The 16,918-nt window shown below is 34.6% G+C and overlaps 1 long non-coding RNA gene across 1 annotated transcript; it reads right to left on the bottom strand.

The window, feature by feature from the left end:
• Positions 1-735: 735 nt before the first annotated feature.
• LOC149202310 (uncharacterized) lies at positions 736-1,786 on the bottom strand. The gene is made up of 4 exons (XR_016253511.1): positions 1,529-1,786; positions 1,358-1,418; positions 1,237-1,276; positions 736-1,143 (listed from the first exon to the last, which is right to left on the bottom strand). It is a non-coding gene; the product is annotated as an uncharacterized LOC149202310 (long non-coding RNA).
• Positions 1,787-16,918: the final 15,132 nt, after the last annotated feature.

Below are 16,918 nucleotides of genomic sequence, written 5' to 3'. Positions count from 1 at the left end.
TTACAAGTAAAGCAGAGAAATAGATAAGTAGCAATTATGTGTTCAATGGTTGTAAGTGAAATTATGTGTTAATCATTATCAGTGGGAAAAACAAATTATTTGCTTATTGTATGTAATGAACAAGTTAACATGCTAATGAATTGTTAGTATGACTATATCTATGATAATAGTAAGCATATGATCTTTTGTTACAGTTTCAGTACAATGGAATAATTATAAGACGTCATTGCATAAAATAATGAGGTAATGGCAATATTTAATTTCCATTCACTGAAACAAAACACATCAGCGATTCTAGACCTTAAGTAAAAGGACGAATTACAGTAGGAAAGCAACTATTCCTGTTATTTCTGATTATAAAACTGTCGCATTGAAAATTTAATAGCCTATTGTGTTATTGAACCAAAACCTGTATTCATTCAATCCATGGAAATTAACCAGTACTTCTTTAACCATCTTTATAAATAAAAACATACTGAGAATGACAAGCTATAGAAATCTCATTCAAAGACGATATTCAACATTATCCATTTCAAGTATTAATGGAGCTCTAACTAGAGCTGTACAATAACCAAGCTAAACATATATAATCAGAACAGAGGTTGACAACCCTAGACTTTAACAGAGAAAACAAAGATAATAATAAAACTCAATTATAACAGTCCAACACTGAATAGTCGTGTGCCAATAAACATTTATAGGCGACCAACCCAATGTTAGGGTAAACCCTGACGACGACCCTTCATGAGAAGAAAAAAGAAACAGAGTGAAATGAAAGGGCATAATCACGACAATAAACCCTTAGTTATAATTTATGTATGCAATCCTTAATGACAATACAAAAGAGTAGTATCAGAGTAAACAAATGGGCGTACCCATTGCCCATCTTTTCTGCTCTACAAAAAATAAAACTGTATATCAATTGAAAAGCCGTAGCACTCTGGTCATCGAGAAAACTTAATACATTAACAAGGAAAGTAAACAATCCTACAACTAAATGCAAATTGTTGCTCGGAACCCGTTCGTCGGTCAAGCCTGAGGGAACCAACTTGAAAACGAAGGCAGTAACCGTTGTAAAAACGTGGTTTCACTCTGGACTCCCTTCCGAGTAGGTGTATCCATATGGACTACAATAGAATGTACCTGCAACATTTTTTTTTAACGTTTAGAGTAAGCCCAGAAAAACAAATCGAAAGAATATTAACCAAGAAGTGATAGTATAGAGAGCATGCTTACTTGAGGGAGGATTTGCCGAGCAACAGGAGGAAAAGCACTCCTGAAATAAGCAATGTCGTTATAACCAGTTTTCAGAAAAGAAAAATCATGAATGAAATCACTCTGGTCCATTCACTGTTACCTCTGGTTTGCGGAATGAACCAAACGTGTCCCTCCGAGTCAGAGTCCCGCTATCGATATTTCTACTTGTGCATGAGTCAGGTAGAGGGATTCAGTGAAAAACATCAATGTCAAATAAGAAAAGAGTTAATTGTTAGGTGAGATTAGGGTTGGAGGCATTTCTATGCTTTACCTGAGTGTTGGTAGAGGTGAACCAGACAGGGAAGCTGTGTCATTCCAGCATACCTCCATCTGGGTCATCTTCTGTCACAGAGCCGAAGTTGCACCATCGCTGGATAACCAAATGACCCAAAACCTCACAGAGCACTGCGAAAACTCGCTGGTTTATCTTCCTAGTCACAAAAACCATAGATCTTCTTTGATCCAGTGGAGGAAGTGATGCCAAGTGCTGAGGTTCGAGACTTTTTTGAAACCTGGTCTCATCGACATTAATGAAGCTCTACAAGTTTAAGTGGGAAATCTCGGGGTTCTCTCCGCCTTAATGGAGAGGTACCATCCAAAGGCGTGCCAGCGAGGGAGGAGTAAATGCAGGCAGGGTGGCTGCACTCCTGGGGATTGGTACTTCCCCCACTAACGAATCCAGGTGCTCAAGGAATATTACAAGTGTAATGTCAAACCGTAACCATTAAAAAAAAATCATTATATATCTTATGTAAATATTTATTTGTGGGTGTCAACGTTTTAGAATGTTACACAGGCAGAGTAAATGACCAACGACTATATTTATTCAAGTCCCTGTGCTTGGAAAAAACATCCACTAATTTCGAGCATATTTTGAGGTAGTCATTATAGACTAGCGGAAGAAAGAAGAAGCAAATTAAGAACGGTCTCTGCCATATTAATGGAGGGTGTTATGTATGAGTTTCAAATGTCAAATTTTAAAATTCAAATTTCAAATGAGCGGGACTGCATCTTGAGGTAGATGCTCCATGGATGCCTATGTGATGGTCATCCCACAGGACTAGGATATGGATGCTCATGGATGATTATGTTGATAGTAATGGGCAAAACCATAGTTGCTCGATGTTGGATGTATGCATGAGATCTACTGTGAAAAGTTTTAATGAGTTGACAATTTTGTTTTTCATGTACGATAGTTAAACAGGATATAAACGAAAATGATAATGGAAACGAAGGATCAGTGGCCACGTAAACAAGTCTGAGCAACCTACAATCGAGATAAGTTCGAGGCAACAAACTACTCTATTCCAGAGTTGTAGACTTGCAAGTCAATGTGACATTTCCACTTGGATCAAGAGATTCCTATGGGTGCCACATGGCATATTATTGATGACATGGTTTTCACTAATGGACCTAAAATTCTATCGTGCATAACTTTTGATTTGAGATTTAGATTGAGGGAAAACATTTATTACTAGAAATATCTTATCGCTAGATGTGATGGAGATATCATATTTTAATTTCACACACTTTTAAAAAATTCATTTTTTGTTATCTCATTTTCATTTGACCATGGAATTTGAGTTAAGACATTAATTCACAGGGTGAGAGAAAGAATTACAAATATTAACAATCATACTCATATTAAAACAAAAATGCTTGAAGGTTTTTAATTTCTTGTCAAAATTATAAGATCCCTTCACCATAAGATAATATCATCCACCTTTTAAAAAAAACATGATTATAATAGTTCGTGTTAGACCAAACAAAAACTTATTTCCTCCCAACAACCCTCTAATTCGTAAAATATATACTAAAAAAAAATATAAAATAAAAAACAACTTTACTTCTATATTAATTTATTTAAACCTTTTTATTCAACTTTATGCCAATAATTATCAACTCAAACAAAAACTTTTAAATATTTAATCTATTCTAATAATTACTCAATCATAATTATAAATTAATTATGATACCAACTTTCAAATATTTAATCTATTCTAATAGTTACTCAACTATAAAATAATCAATATACGAATACTTAAAACGTATGTGTAAGTTAAAGAGTTTCTTTTCATCTAATATATTTTAATCTATTCTAATAGTGACTCAATTATAAAATAATCGATATACAAATACTTAAACGTATATGTGTAAGTTAAAGAGTTTCTTTTCATCTAATCTATTTTTTAGAGAATTATTTATTGATTTTATTATCAAGTAGATGTTAAGTCTTTAAAAATAAGAGTTATATATTTACATGTTTTTATATTTATATTTTTTTTTACTGTATTAAAAGTTTATCAAATATTAAATTCTAGATTAGTTGTTAATAATTAATCTATTTTACTTCCATAAACATTTTCAACATTGGATATTGTTAAGAAAAGAGAGAAGTTTCTAGTATTATATAAAAATGATCTCTTTTCTATAGCAAGACAACAACCAAGGATGAAAGAGGTTGCTAGTAAAAGGAATATTAATTTCAACTTTCTTTTTAGTCTAAAAGCAAGAGAGAGGGTGTTGATACCAAGCCAACCCACTTGCTTGGGTAGCGAGGATTATAAGATTCCAGTGTTGGTACCAAGCCAACCCACCTCCCTAGGTGAGGAGCATTAGAACGATTCCACCCAACCACCAAGTTAGACTCAATTGAATATTGCTAATAATTATTCTACTTTCTAAATCGTTACTTATTGATGATGCTGATGACGATGATGGTTAACGTCCATAGAGACCAAACTTTGGTCTATCGGACCTAAAGAAATGAATTATTTAGTTTGATTTAAGATTTTATTCCTTTGCTCAAAAAGCTTGGAGAGAAGCCTCCCGAGCTCACTATAAATTTGGCATTGTAAAAGGCTAGGAAGGTCAGTATTGCAACAAAGATTATGAAACTGAGATCTAATGTGGTTGTATGCGGGGCACTCTAACAAGAAGTGATTTTCATCCTCGATGTTCATATTCTCACAGAGATGGCAGATCCTTTCTATCCATGGTGTTTTAGGAACTTCCCAACGACCCGTTTCACTATGGAGCTCATGAGAGTTCGTTCTGATCTTGGCTATATTAATTTTCTTCTTTGAGCTAGTTAAAACAAAGAATACTTTTAATCTTCTAGGGTGGGGTTGATGATGTCCTTATAATATCTTAATTTTCTTTTAGCTGCTAAATCTTTCTCACACCACATTTTTTCTTTGAACTTAGAAGTAACAATATTTTTAATGTTATTAATGTTTTGCAATGAAACATTCTCGTCGATCTCCCAATGGTTTAACCAGGCCCTGGTGTCTTTATACCAACCTCGTTTGAGCCTTAGTGTTTGGCTGGAATTTAAAGCTACCTTAGGAAGTCTATGGTCTCCTATGTTATTGAGTTTGTGCTTGTACAACAAAAGCCTAGTCATAGCTAGGCTCTCGATAGGGGAAAGACCCACTTCTATAAGGAGAATAGGATATGGTGTATTTCTTTTGATTTTGAGGTTATACGTTATAAAACGCTTCTAGATTTGCTCAATCTTTCTCCAAGATTCTCTATAGATGCTGCAACCCCAAACTTCACATCCATATAAGATAACAGGAGTGACTAAAGTTTCAAAGATGAACTTCTTTCTATCCCACATTACGAGGTTTGTCGTTTTACAATTATTTTCAAGGCCAAAATAAGCTTTCCACCCTCCATTAATCCTTTTCTCAATGCTATAGTTCCAATTGAGCTTGTGATGAGTATCAATTCCTAGGTACTTGTAAGAAGACACTTCCTCCAAGTTACTATTATGCACATACTTACTTATTGCCAATATAACTTAAAATACACATTGGAGTGGTCTAGACTATCTCAAAAATATGTCAAATAACTAAAAAACAAGATATACCAATAACTTATAACTTAATAAAAATAAAAACATTTTGAAACACATTATAATAAACATATATAAAAAAATACCTACCTTATAATTATTCAATTAAACTCCAATAATTTACCTAACCACCAAAACTATAAACCCTCATTTACATTTTTTTTTCGGTCAATACTAAAATAAAATAAAATAAAGCCAAGCCAAAATCAACTTTAATAGTCAAAAAAAACTTTCATATTAGATAGAAGTCCATAAATAATACATACTAACACAACCAACCGTTTTTAAAACAATGATCACATGGCAACATTATCAACCCATGGACTTCTAGATATTTGTCAATGTTTGTCTACTACTCTTTTACAATTTGATGTGCTGTCGTCAATTAATATATACACAATGATCCAGATTCCACAGAGAGGGTTCGTTAGCAAGGGTACATGACATATGGGGTTTGCCGACTTTTCTAATATTTAATAAGCTATTTTTACTTAATTAATTTTAATTATTATTTTTTAATAAATTTTATTGATTAACATTAAAGTCATTTATGGAATATATATATATATATATATATATATAAATTATAATTTATTTTTTTTTAATGATTTTTAAAACATAAAATTTATTTATATATTAAAAAAAAAATATTTTAAATAAAAAATTATAAATTCAATTTAATTTCATAAAACTAATATTTACAAAAAAATAAAAAACAAAATATTCAAAAACATTACAATTTATTATTATTATCTAATTTTAAGGTCATGGCTAACTCAGATACCAAATTGGTATAAGAGATTTCTATTAAGACATACATATTCTACCTCTTTGATTTTGAACTTATAAATATTTTAAGAGAAAACATATACTCTTAACCATTAAACTCACTCAAACTATATATAAACAAAAAAATATTAAAATTTTACCATTATAAAAAAACTATACTAAACATACTTTTTTATTGATACATGCACTTATCACAAATTTATTAGCGCTAATTAAAAATTAGCATAATGAACCTCTTTCCTTTGATTGATGGATCCACGCATGAATGATGTTAACCTCCTATTTTCATTTACATTTTTTTATTTTAAAGATTACTAACTATAAAGTTTAAAATAAATTAAGTAACTTTTTAAAGGTTCTAGAAAGGTGAACACTAATATAATTATTTATTATTATTTTTAATATATTTTGAATTTAAAATTATTATTATTATTTAATATATTTTGAAATTAAAAATATAATATTAATTTTTTTAATATTTCTTTTATCTTTATGATCATATCATAATTTTTTATTTTTATCCAAACAAAAATATATTTTTAAATTTATATTTTAATATTTTTTATGATTATTATTTTTGAATTCAAAAATTGTAATTAAAATATTACTTAAATGTCCAAAATCCAAACTGTGTATTTATTATGGATTATTGATGAGTGATAAACAGATTATCAATCTTCACCGATAATGCATCCACTTCACCCTATTCACTTTGTGAGTCATATCCAATTTATTAAAAAGAGAATACGTTACCAATAATGTCATTGTTATATATCTATATCTATATCTATATCTATATATATCTTATATATATATATAATAAAAGTTTAATAATAAATTATTCATTAAATTTGATATTTCAATCATATCGACTTAATCAAATCATACCTCTAACGTTAAAGAAACTTGATATAACTTTTATAAAGAAGTGCGAACTCAGTCCAATCACACATAGTAAACCCATGTTACATTTTTATATAAATCAAATCACAAATAGTTAACCCATGGTACAGTTTTATATAACTTGGATACATGTTTCATTTTAATATTAATATGGTTTTAGAAATTGTAATGGAGAGAGCTATTTTGTTGGTTACCCTGTTTATTTTATCTTGTTTGTCACAATTTTATCTTATAGTTGAAGTTTTATTTATGAGATTTTAAGAGTGAAATTGTTTTTTGGCAGGTTTGGTATGATTATATTTTTATTATATCTAATATATTATCAGAAATTGAATGGATGATTTTTTCATATTAAAAAATAATTTTTTTATTACCAAATATTTTATATAATATAATTAAGATTATATTTTTAATAATTTTTATGAGAATTGTTATAAATTTTAAAATATAATTAATTATTATAAATTTTAAAATATAATTAGAAATTTAAACCATTAAAAATATAATTTCACATTTTTATAATGGTAGTAAAAAGCTTTTATAATATTATATTTTTACATAATTTTAATAAGTATATTGATTTTAATAATTTTCCATTATAAATTAAATTTAATAATATATTTATTTATATGAATTTTATTCATTAAAATAAAATAGATATTGTAGAAATCTGATGCATCATTGTTCAGGGTTAGTCGTTTAAAATTATCTAAATTATCTATGGGTGAAATCATCACTGAAGTAAGAAAAAATATTTAAGAATATATGATAAATAGATGTTTGTTAAAATATTTAATATTTAGTTAGAAACTAGCTGTTATGTAATAAATAAATATTGTTATGTAATAAATAAATTTTTTATATAATAATATTATCTAAGAATAAATATTTTATATAATATTATTCTAAATATTGTTATGTAATAAATAAATATTATATAATAATATTTTCTAAGAATAATTAATTTATCTAATATTATTTGTTAGGGTTGACCTATTCAATATAGAATTGGTCGAAAACACGCTGTTAGATATAATAAATTAATTATCAATTTATATAATAATATTAAAAATAATAAATTTTAATAGTATTATTTGATAGGGGTTGACCTATCCAATATAAATTTGGTTGAAAATTAGCTATTATGTAATAATTGAATATATTAATTTCAATATTATAAATTAATTATCAATTTCTATAATAATATTATCTAAAATAATTAATTATAATGTTATTAGTTAGGGGCGACTTATTCAAAATATATTTGGTTGAAGATTCTCTGTTAGGAATAAAATCCTTTATCTCATTATATTTTAGTAATCTTTTATTAATATTATCAATACCTCTAATAGGACTAATTATCAATATAGAACAATTGAGGTGACCATTATAAGATAGAGGATAGCTTATCCTCCTTGAATAGGAGGAAAGCAAAGAAAACAATAAAGGGTTACCATACAAAAAAGAGAAAGCAAATAAATTAAGGACGATTAAACATCAGAAGCTAAAGAAAATAAAAAGAGAACCAGGGATAAAACAAGAAAAATAAAAAGAAAAAGGCGAGGAAAGGGAGGAGGAGTTATGAAGAGAGAGCCAGAATCCAACTTTTACTTAATTTCCAGCCATCATCCCTATTAAAGTTTGTGGTGGAAATGATCAATTTTAGCAATGACTTTGGATTCTTCAATGCAGACATGGTGTTTTGATTTCTCAGCATGTTCTGCAAGGGCTGACGTGCGGGAGCGATTGTGTCTGATGTCAGCAGCATGTTCATTGATCCTTTGCTTAATAGACCTTCATGTTTCTCCAATGTAGGGGATACCACAGGAGTAGGGAACTAGGTAGACCCCTTTCGTGTCCTTAGGGTCAATAGGATCCTTAACAGATCTAAGAGAATTTTTAATGGTGTTGAGAGGTTTGAAGGAAGAAGAGACATTAATCTTCTTAAGAATATGGGCGATCCTATCTGTGGTTCCTTGGATATACGGGAGATGAACCTTAGAGATAGGATCAGCATGAGCAGGTTTAACCCTAGGTTCTTTGCTAGCTCTGTGAAAGGCCTTGAGGCTTTGGGGTCTACTATATCCATTATTTTCAAAAACCTCAAGAAGATGAGATTTCTCCTGATCAAGGTGGTCATCATCAGATATTCTTAGAGCACGGGTAGCAAGAGTGCTGAGAACCCCGAATTTCTGAGTTGGGAAATGATGAAAACTAGCATAGAGATACTGTTCCGTGTGAGTCTTCTTTTAAAAAACTTGGTGACAGACGGAACCATCCTCCCTTCTAGAAAGGAGAATGTCGAGAAAGGGAAGACGACCATTCTCCTCAACTTCCATAGTGAACTTCATGGAGTCTGATTGAGAATTAAGGTGGGTGAGAAACAAATCTAGTTTCTCTCGACTATGAGGCCAAATGACACAAGTGTCATCGAAAAACCTCTTCCTTTACTTGGGATGAAATTTAGTAGAGGCTAGGGCCTTGGTCTCAAAATCTTCCATAAACAAGTTTGCAATGATGGGGGAGAGAGGGGAACCCATTGCAAGTTTGCTCATAGAACTCACCTTGGAAATTAAATAAAGTTGAGGTGAGGCAGAGGCCAACTAATTTGGCAGTGTCTTTATCAGTGACGCGATTAATGACATCAATGGCTTCTTGGATGGGGATTTTGGTGTATAAGGAAACGACATCAAAACTCACTAATAAATCTCCAGATCTAATTTGATATCTCTCCACTCTTGAACAAAGGAGGCAGAGTCTTTCACAAAAGAATTAGTGCAACCAACAAGAGGTTTGAGCTTTTGGGCTAGGAATTTAGCAAGAAGATAGGTAGGTCCGCCTATGGTGTTAACGATAGGTCTTAAGGGGGCCCCAGATTTATGAATCTTTGGTAGGCCATAGATTCTAGGGGTAAGGGGATTGCTTTCAATGAGCTTTCGGGAAAGGGGGTTAAGAGACGGATCTGCTTTAATAGCAGATGCAACCTCCTTAGAAATGGATTTAAGGGGATTCTTCTTGAGTTTGATGTAACTCCCACTACTAGATAGATGGTCTACCATTTTGTGGACATAATCAGACTTATCAAGAATGACAACAGCTCCACCTTTGTCCACCCTAAGGATGACAATGTCGGGGTCATCCCTTAGGGACTTAAGGGCAAGAAACTCAGCCTTGCTTAGGTTTTTCTTAGGAGGTTTAGCCTTTCTAAGAACAACAGTGCAATCTTGTCTAATAGTCTCCTTGACATTGTCTGGAAGGTCCTTGATCCCGTATTCGATGCTACAGATAATGTCATCAATAGGAATCTTATTAGGGGCAAGGGCAAAATTGAGACCTTTATTAAGGAGACTAAAGACAAAGGGATCAAAATTTTTGCTGGAAAGATTAATAACATTCTTAAAACCTAACATAGATCTATTATTATTATTATTATTAAGTGTAAAAGAAGAGTTGTTTTTGTTATCATGTGAAAAAGAATAAATCAAGTTAATTGAATTTATAAAATATTTATTATATTTATTAATCTTATTTTAAATATTATGACTGTTATTATTAATGGGATAGGAGGGAGACAAGTTATTGTTGTTTATAGTAATATTAATGTTAGTATTATTATTCTTGTTAATAATATTGTCATATTTAATAGAGATATTATATTTATATTTATCAAGCATGGAGGAAGAGCAGAAATCGAAATTCGAATGAGCGGAGTAGGTAAACTCTCTAAAGAAGGAGTCGAGATGGAAATGCAAGCATCCACATGGAGAGTGTCACATACCCCAAGATAATTTTTTTTTTAATTTACACAGTCATAAATCTGGCATTATTCTCATGTACGAAGAATGGGGAGTTTTTTTTGGTAACATCGTTCTATTTTACCGTTGCCGGAATAGTTTACCGATCGTGTTCACTGATACAGCTGGCTTGCTGCTGGCAGTGCCAGCACTTGACACCCGCCTATTGCATTTAATTTCGCTGGCTCATCCACGTGAAAGGATGAGGTCCGGGAGTCACTGAAAATTGCGCCCTCGGTTATCATCGCCTCCCTCAATGGTGGGGATGGTTTGATTGTTATCCAAGGGCTGTGCTGCCCCGGGAGTTCCCTCCTTGGTTTATCCGATGGCACAGGCATAGATCAGTCTTTCCAAGGATCCCACAGAGGCTCTGGCGAGCCAGCTCCAAACCCGTTCCGACTCTATGCCACCGCAGGATTGTCTTGGGTCCTTCAGTCCGTCGAGCAACCATCCGGAGGCCACTACATGCACAGTTAGATGATTTCTGGTAAGATTTTTGCTATGCTGTCTTAAATATGGTTTTTTCATCAATCTCGGCTCTTATAAACTTTTGGAGAGATTTGGTTCATTTTGGCTAATGAATTCTATGTTTTTGTTTTGATCTCATGGGTGAGAATGGTGTTGTTCAGCCTTCCGTGCCTGCTCCTGGGTATGGTCGTCTCCTCCTGTCATTTCGACTCAACCGGCTCTCAACAAGTATGTTCAAATTCTAAACACTTCATGGACAATTGCCAGTTAAATGTCATTTGTTTATTTTTATGTACTGTCTGATAACGAAGGGGGTTTCTCTCCCTCATACTCCTTGGCACAGCCCAAACGGCCCATAGCCTTACCCCTTTTTCCATTGTTGGTCACAGATAATGACAGGATTTTCCACACCAGACTAGTCCTGCACCTCTCCGGTTACAAGAGTATTGGTTCCAGGTGGAGCCATGCTGAGCCGAGGCTCAAGGTTTAGCAATAATAATATACGTGGGCATGCCCTCGGGCTTCCCTAAGTTGTTTTTAATTTAATTCCCTTTTCCATTTAAGAACATGAAATGGGTAAAGCCCTGGTGAATGTCTCTTACTAGATTACAATGGTTAACACAGTCTTATTACTACTTCTTCTATCGGCATGATATTTTGTATCCCTCGCGGCCTTGCTATGTGCTATTTTTAGAGTACTGTTTCGGTTCCTCTGTGTGGAATGCTAAAGATGATAGTTGCTTGTTTTTCTGGCATAATACTCCATGATTAAGGAAATTATTTATGGTTTCTCTAAGGTTATTTTGTAGTTTCTTGTCATCTTTAATTTTGATATTATACAGCCTCTTACAATGACATATGTCTGTGAATATTCAATTGACAAACTCTCCTTACTGCTTTCGGTAAAAATTGCTCCGTAAGAATTACAAGTCACCTGTTATCGACATCTCCAGGGTTGCATAAGGGTATTTGCTTGCGGTCTTTAGCCCCGCTCAAGGCTGGCTACCCAATAAATGGTTTCACACTCTGAATTAATTTTCTTCCAAACCCTAATACTTCTACCCAGGAGTCTTCGAGCTACTGCTCTGCCACAGTAATGTAAATAGTTTTGTTTTATTATTTGCAGGCTGGCTGGAATATGTTATTTTACTTCTGCCATTCGTTTATATACTTAAATGTCTGCGTCTATTACAGTTTTCATTGGAATTAGTTTTGTGCGATGGTAAATTATCAAGGGCTCGGTGTATGTTCACTCCTTTCATATGGCTCTAATGTGTTTTTCTACCCTTCGATATTTTACTATAACCCATCCGGGTCTCTTGTCTTGCCTTAACCGCAAGCCAAATTCAATAACATCCCCAGGGTTTGAATGTTGACCCTCCATGCTTATGGTTTTATTCCAGTTGTTATTTCTTCTAGCTGCATGACAACTTTTCCTTCAGTTCTAGCAAGGGTTTTCCTAGGGGAATAAAACACCGGTTGTGCAGGTCTACTTCTGTTTCAAGCTTAAATAACCCCTTTTATAATTTCCAGTTTAACAATTATGCTCTTATCTGGTTACGATTGAACTGTAGCATTTGCAGCCTATGGCTATTCACTGTCCCAGAAAATTTTGCATGAGTAGACCACAGACCCTAGTCACTGTTCTCGAATTCCCTCACTCAAGGGTATTTCTGCCACTACACATATTTTCTGATTTCTTCTTTGCAATTGTCAGAGGGGTAAGAGAACAATATCTATGCACAATTATCTGCTAATAAATCAAATAAACCAAACCCTTCACCTGTTTCCTAAGTAGTTACATATAAAATATTGAACACATTTCCTACCAGGAAAACTTAGCAGATAATTTAATAGATGTCCTAGGGATTTTTCCTACTTACCTGGTCTCTTCCTGGTGAATAAGACTCCTCAGTGGTTCACCTGGATTCCTGTTGCTTCTCTGTTTGACCACCCGACCGCGAGACTCGTCTTTCAAGACCAGAGTCTCCCCCCTAGCCAAGGAAAATTTTAAGGATGAAAATTTTTCTTGAAGTTTAAAAACATTGGCGAATCTCACTAATCCATAATATGCAAACTATAAAATGTTTGCTGATATATTTGTAAAATTATTCAAATTTATAATGATTTTATATATAGTCTATATATAATGTAGGCGATTTTTAAGGTAAAATAATTTTATATTCTAAAATTTGGGCGAATCATCTTTTATAAAAATTGGAAATTGGCGAATCTTTTTTGTGGAAAAATCATGGAAAATTAGCCCAATGGGCGAATATTAGCCCCTAAAATTTTCCATGCCCCTAGCTTTCTCTTGCCGGATCACTATCCTCAGCAAGAATGCACTCAGTGCTTGGCTATCTGGTCATCACCAGACTTAGCCTCAATCTTTTATTTATTTTTTTTGCCTGTCCCTACAGCGTAGATTTTTGCCTCCTCCCCTCCTTTTGTCTGGAAGCCTTCCATTTAGGGGAGGTAGATTGATTGTAGTTTTTAACAACTGTCTTTTCCCAACTTCCTCCTTAGAAGTTGCCAGCATTTCAAGAAACATTTCTTACATATATATATTTTAAAGAACACAATAATAATAACAATATTATTAATTTTCAAACAATGAACAATGTCATATTTAGCTCTGTCTTTTACCACAATGAAAATCAAATATTTACATTTTCCCGGGACATCACATCTCCCCCTCCTGAGATTGGACATCGTCCCGGTGTTTGATGTTGATAAACAACTCTGGGTAAGCCTATTTCATGAGCTCTTCATCTTCCCAAGTGGCCTCATCAGGCCCAAAGTGTTGCCATTGCACTTTAACTTGGGTAATAGCTCGCTTCCACAACTGTACTTCTCTCCGGTCAAGAATGCTCAGTGGCTCGACCAAGACTTCTCCTTCCAGTTCTACCTGCAACATGCAATATTTCAAGTCAGTTTCTTTTAAAGTAAACCTTTAGACTGGTCTACTGGAAATAATCCTCACCTGTATATCTTGCCATCGAATCACATGTTTAGGATCATAAACGTATTTTTTTAACACGGAGACATGGAAGAAATTGTGGACCCGGATGTGACTTGGCAGGGCGAGCTGGTAAGCCACCGGCCCAATTCTTGCCAAGACTTGGAATGGTCCACAATATCGGGGTGCCAACTTGGCACACCCACTCCATTACAGTGTACTCTTTCTGGCTTGGATCCTTACATAAACATGGTCACTGACTTGGTATTCTTTGAACCTCCTCTTCCGGTCAAGAAAGCTCTTTTGCCTATCCTGAGCAGCTTTTAAATTAGAGCATACCCTTTTCACCATATCCTCTATTTCCTTAAGCATTTATGGCCCTAACCTTAGTTTGTCTTCAGGTCCACCCCAGCTTGAGGGTGTGCAGCATTTCCGCCCGTATAGGACCTCAAAGGGACTCATTTGTACCGAGGTATGATACCCGTTGTTGTATGCAAATTCAACCAAGTGAAAATACTCCTCCCACTATGTTGGTTGTTGCATTACATAGGCTCTTAACATGTCTTCTACCACCTGGTTCACTCGCTCTGTTTGTCCGTCGGTCTGGGGGTGGTATGCTGTATTGAAGTTCAGTTGTGTTCCCAATTCTGCAAATAATGTCTTCCAAAAAGCTGATGTGAATTTCACGTCATGATCAGAGATTATCATCTTCGGGAGTCCATGCAATTTAAACACATTCTGCATGAAGATATGGGCAATCTGTACAGCCCTGTAGGTGGATTGCACAGGTATAAAATGTGCTGCTTTACTCAACTTGTCTACCACCACCATAATAGAATCGTTATTCTTCTTTGTCCTAGGCAGCCCTGTTATGAAATCCATAGAAATGGTTTCCCATTTCCATTCCGGAATGGGTAAGGGTTGTAATAGCCCTGCTGGATGTTGATGCTCCGCTTTAATTTGTTGGCACTCCAAACACCGTGCTAAATACTCGGCTACATTCTTCTTCATACCTAGCCAATAGTACTCTTTTCGAAGCGCAGTGACCATTTTCTGATACCTGGGTGTCCAGCATAGTGACTGATGTGAAATTCGTCCAAAATCAGATTTTTAAGACTGTTTTGACTAGGTACATATAGCCTCTTTTTATAATACAACATTCCAGCATTATCTACTTCATATCCTTGCTGATTCTTCTCGCTGGTAGACTGTTGTACTTGCTGTTTTATTTGCTGGTATTCAGCATCTTGTTTTGCTGCCTTTTTTATCATTTCCTCGAAGGGACTTTTCCATTCGCTGAAGGAAATTTCGTACAAACATTGTACCTTCCGACTTAAGGCGTCAACCACCCGGTTTTCTTTCCCCTTCAAGTGTTTGATATCGAAGTCAAAACCACTTAGGAAATCTGCCCACCGTGCTTGCCTCGTGTTTAAAGTGGGCTGGCTAAAATAATTGGTTAGACTGTGGTGGTCTGTCAGTAATAAAAATTTCCTCCCCATGAGATAATGTCGCCACATCTTCAAGGCATGTATGATGGCTGCCAACTCTAAGTCATAAGCAAAATATTTTTGCTCATGCTCTTTGAGTTTCCTTGACTCATAAGCTATTACTTTCCCTTCTTGCATCAACACACCTCCCACGCCCTCCTTGCTTGCGTCAGTGCACACCACATAGTCCTTATTAGGATCGGCTATGCTCAAAATGGGTGCGGTGGTGAGCAGATGCTTAAGCTGTTCAAAACTTTTCTGACATTCTGGGGTCCATTTGAATGCTCTTCCCTTTTTCTGTAGGGAGGTGATAGGATACGCTACTCTTGAGAAGCCTTCTACAAAGTGTCTGTAATAACCGGCTAACCCATAAAGGACCTGATGTCTGCTACATCTTTCGGTACGGGCCATTCCATTATGGTCCTTATCTTTTCAGGGTCCACTGCGATCCCTTCTTTTGTGATTATATGGCCTAAATACTGTATTTCTTCCTTGAAGAAATCGCACTTGCTGAACTTAGCATATAACTGGTGTTCTCGGAGGGTTTGTAGCACCAATCTGAGGTGCTCCTTGTGCTCTTCCCTAGTGCAAGAGTATATCAGTATATCATCGATAAATATCAGCACAAATCTGTCCAAATACCGATGAAATATGTTGTTTATTAAGCACATGAAAGTTGCAGGGGCGTTGGTTAACCCAAAGGGTAGCACCACAAACTCGTAATGTCCATACCTTGTTCTAAAAGTTGTTTTAGCTATGTCTTCCTCCTTAATCCTGATCTGGTGGTAACCTGATCGCAAATCGATCTTGGAGAATACTGTTGCACCCTTCACTTGATCAAAAAGTTCATCAATCCGAGGTAGGGGATACTTGTTTTTGATTGTCAGTTTGTTCAGCTGACGGTAATCTATACACATGCGAAGGGTCCCGTCTTTTTTCTTAACGAACAACACTGGAGCTCCCCACGGGGATACACTGGGGCGAATATAGCTTTTGTCCAACAGTTCCTGTAGCTGCATTTTTAATTATGTCAACTCAGGTACACTCATTCTATAGGGTGCTCGAGATACCGGTGTTGCCCCCTGTATCAATTCAATGGTAAAGTCTATATCCCTCTTAGGCGGCAGTCTGGGAATCTCTTCTGGAAACACATCCGCAAACTCTTGTATTACAGGGATGTTATCCAACGTGGCTGTTTTATCCTTCGAATCAGCATAGCCCACTTGGATGGCATAAATCTGACACCCCTTCCTGATGCATTTTTCTAACTGGGATGCAGTTATTGGCCGAACCTGCACTGGCCGTTTAATTCCTTGCATCTCTTGCCTAGCTCCAAGTTCATCCCTATAATAAATAGTCTTTGTTTTGTAGTTAACCAATGACCAGTGCTTTTCTAACCAGT

This window comes from Pinus tabuliformis, chromosome 2_1, assembly GCF_031772625.1.
Source record: "Pinus tabuliformis cultivar Carrire ecotype Pingquan chromosome 2_1, CPIR1, whole genome shotgun sequence".
Lineage (NCBI taxonomy): Eukaryota > Viridiplantae > Streptophyta > Pinopsida > Pinales > Pinaceae > Pinus > Pinus tabuliformis.
This window is presented reverse-complemented; position numbering and strand designations above follow the sequence as displayed.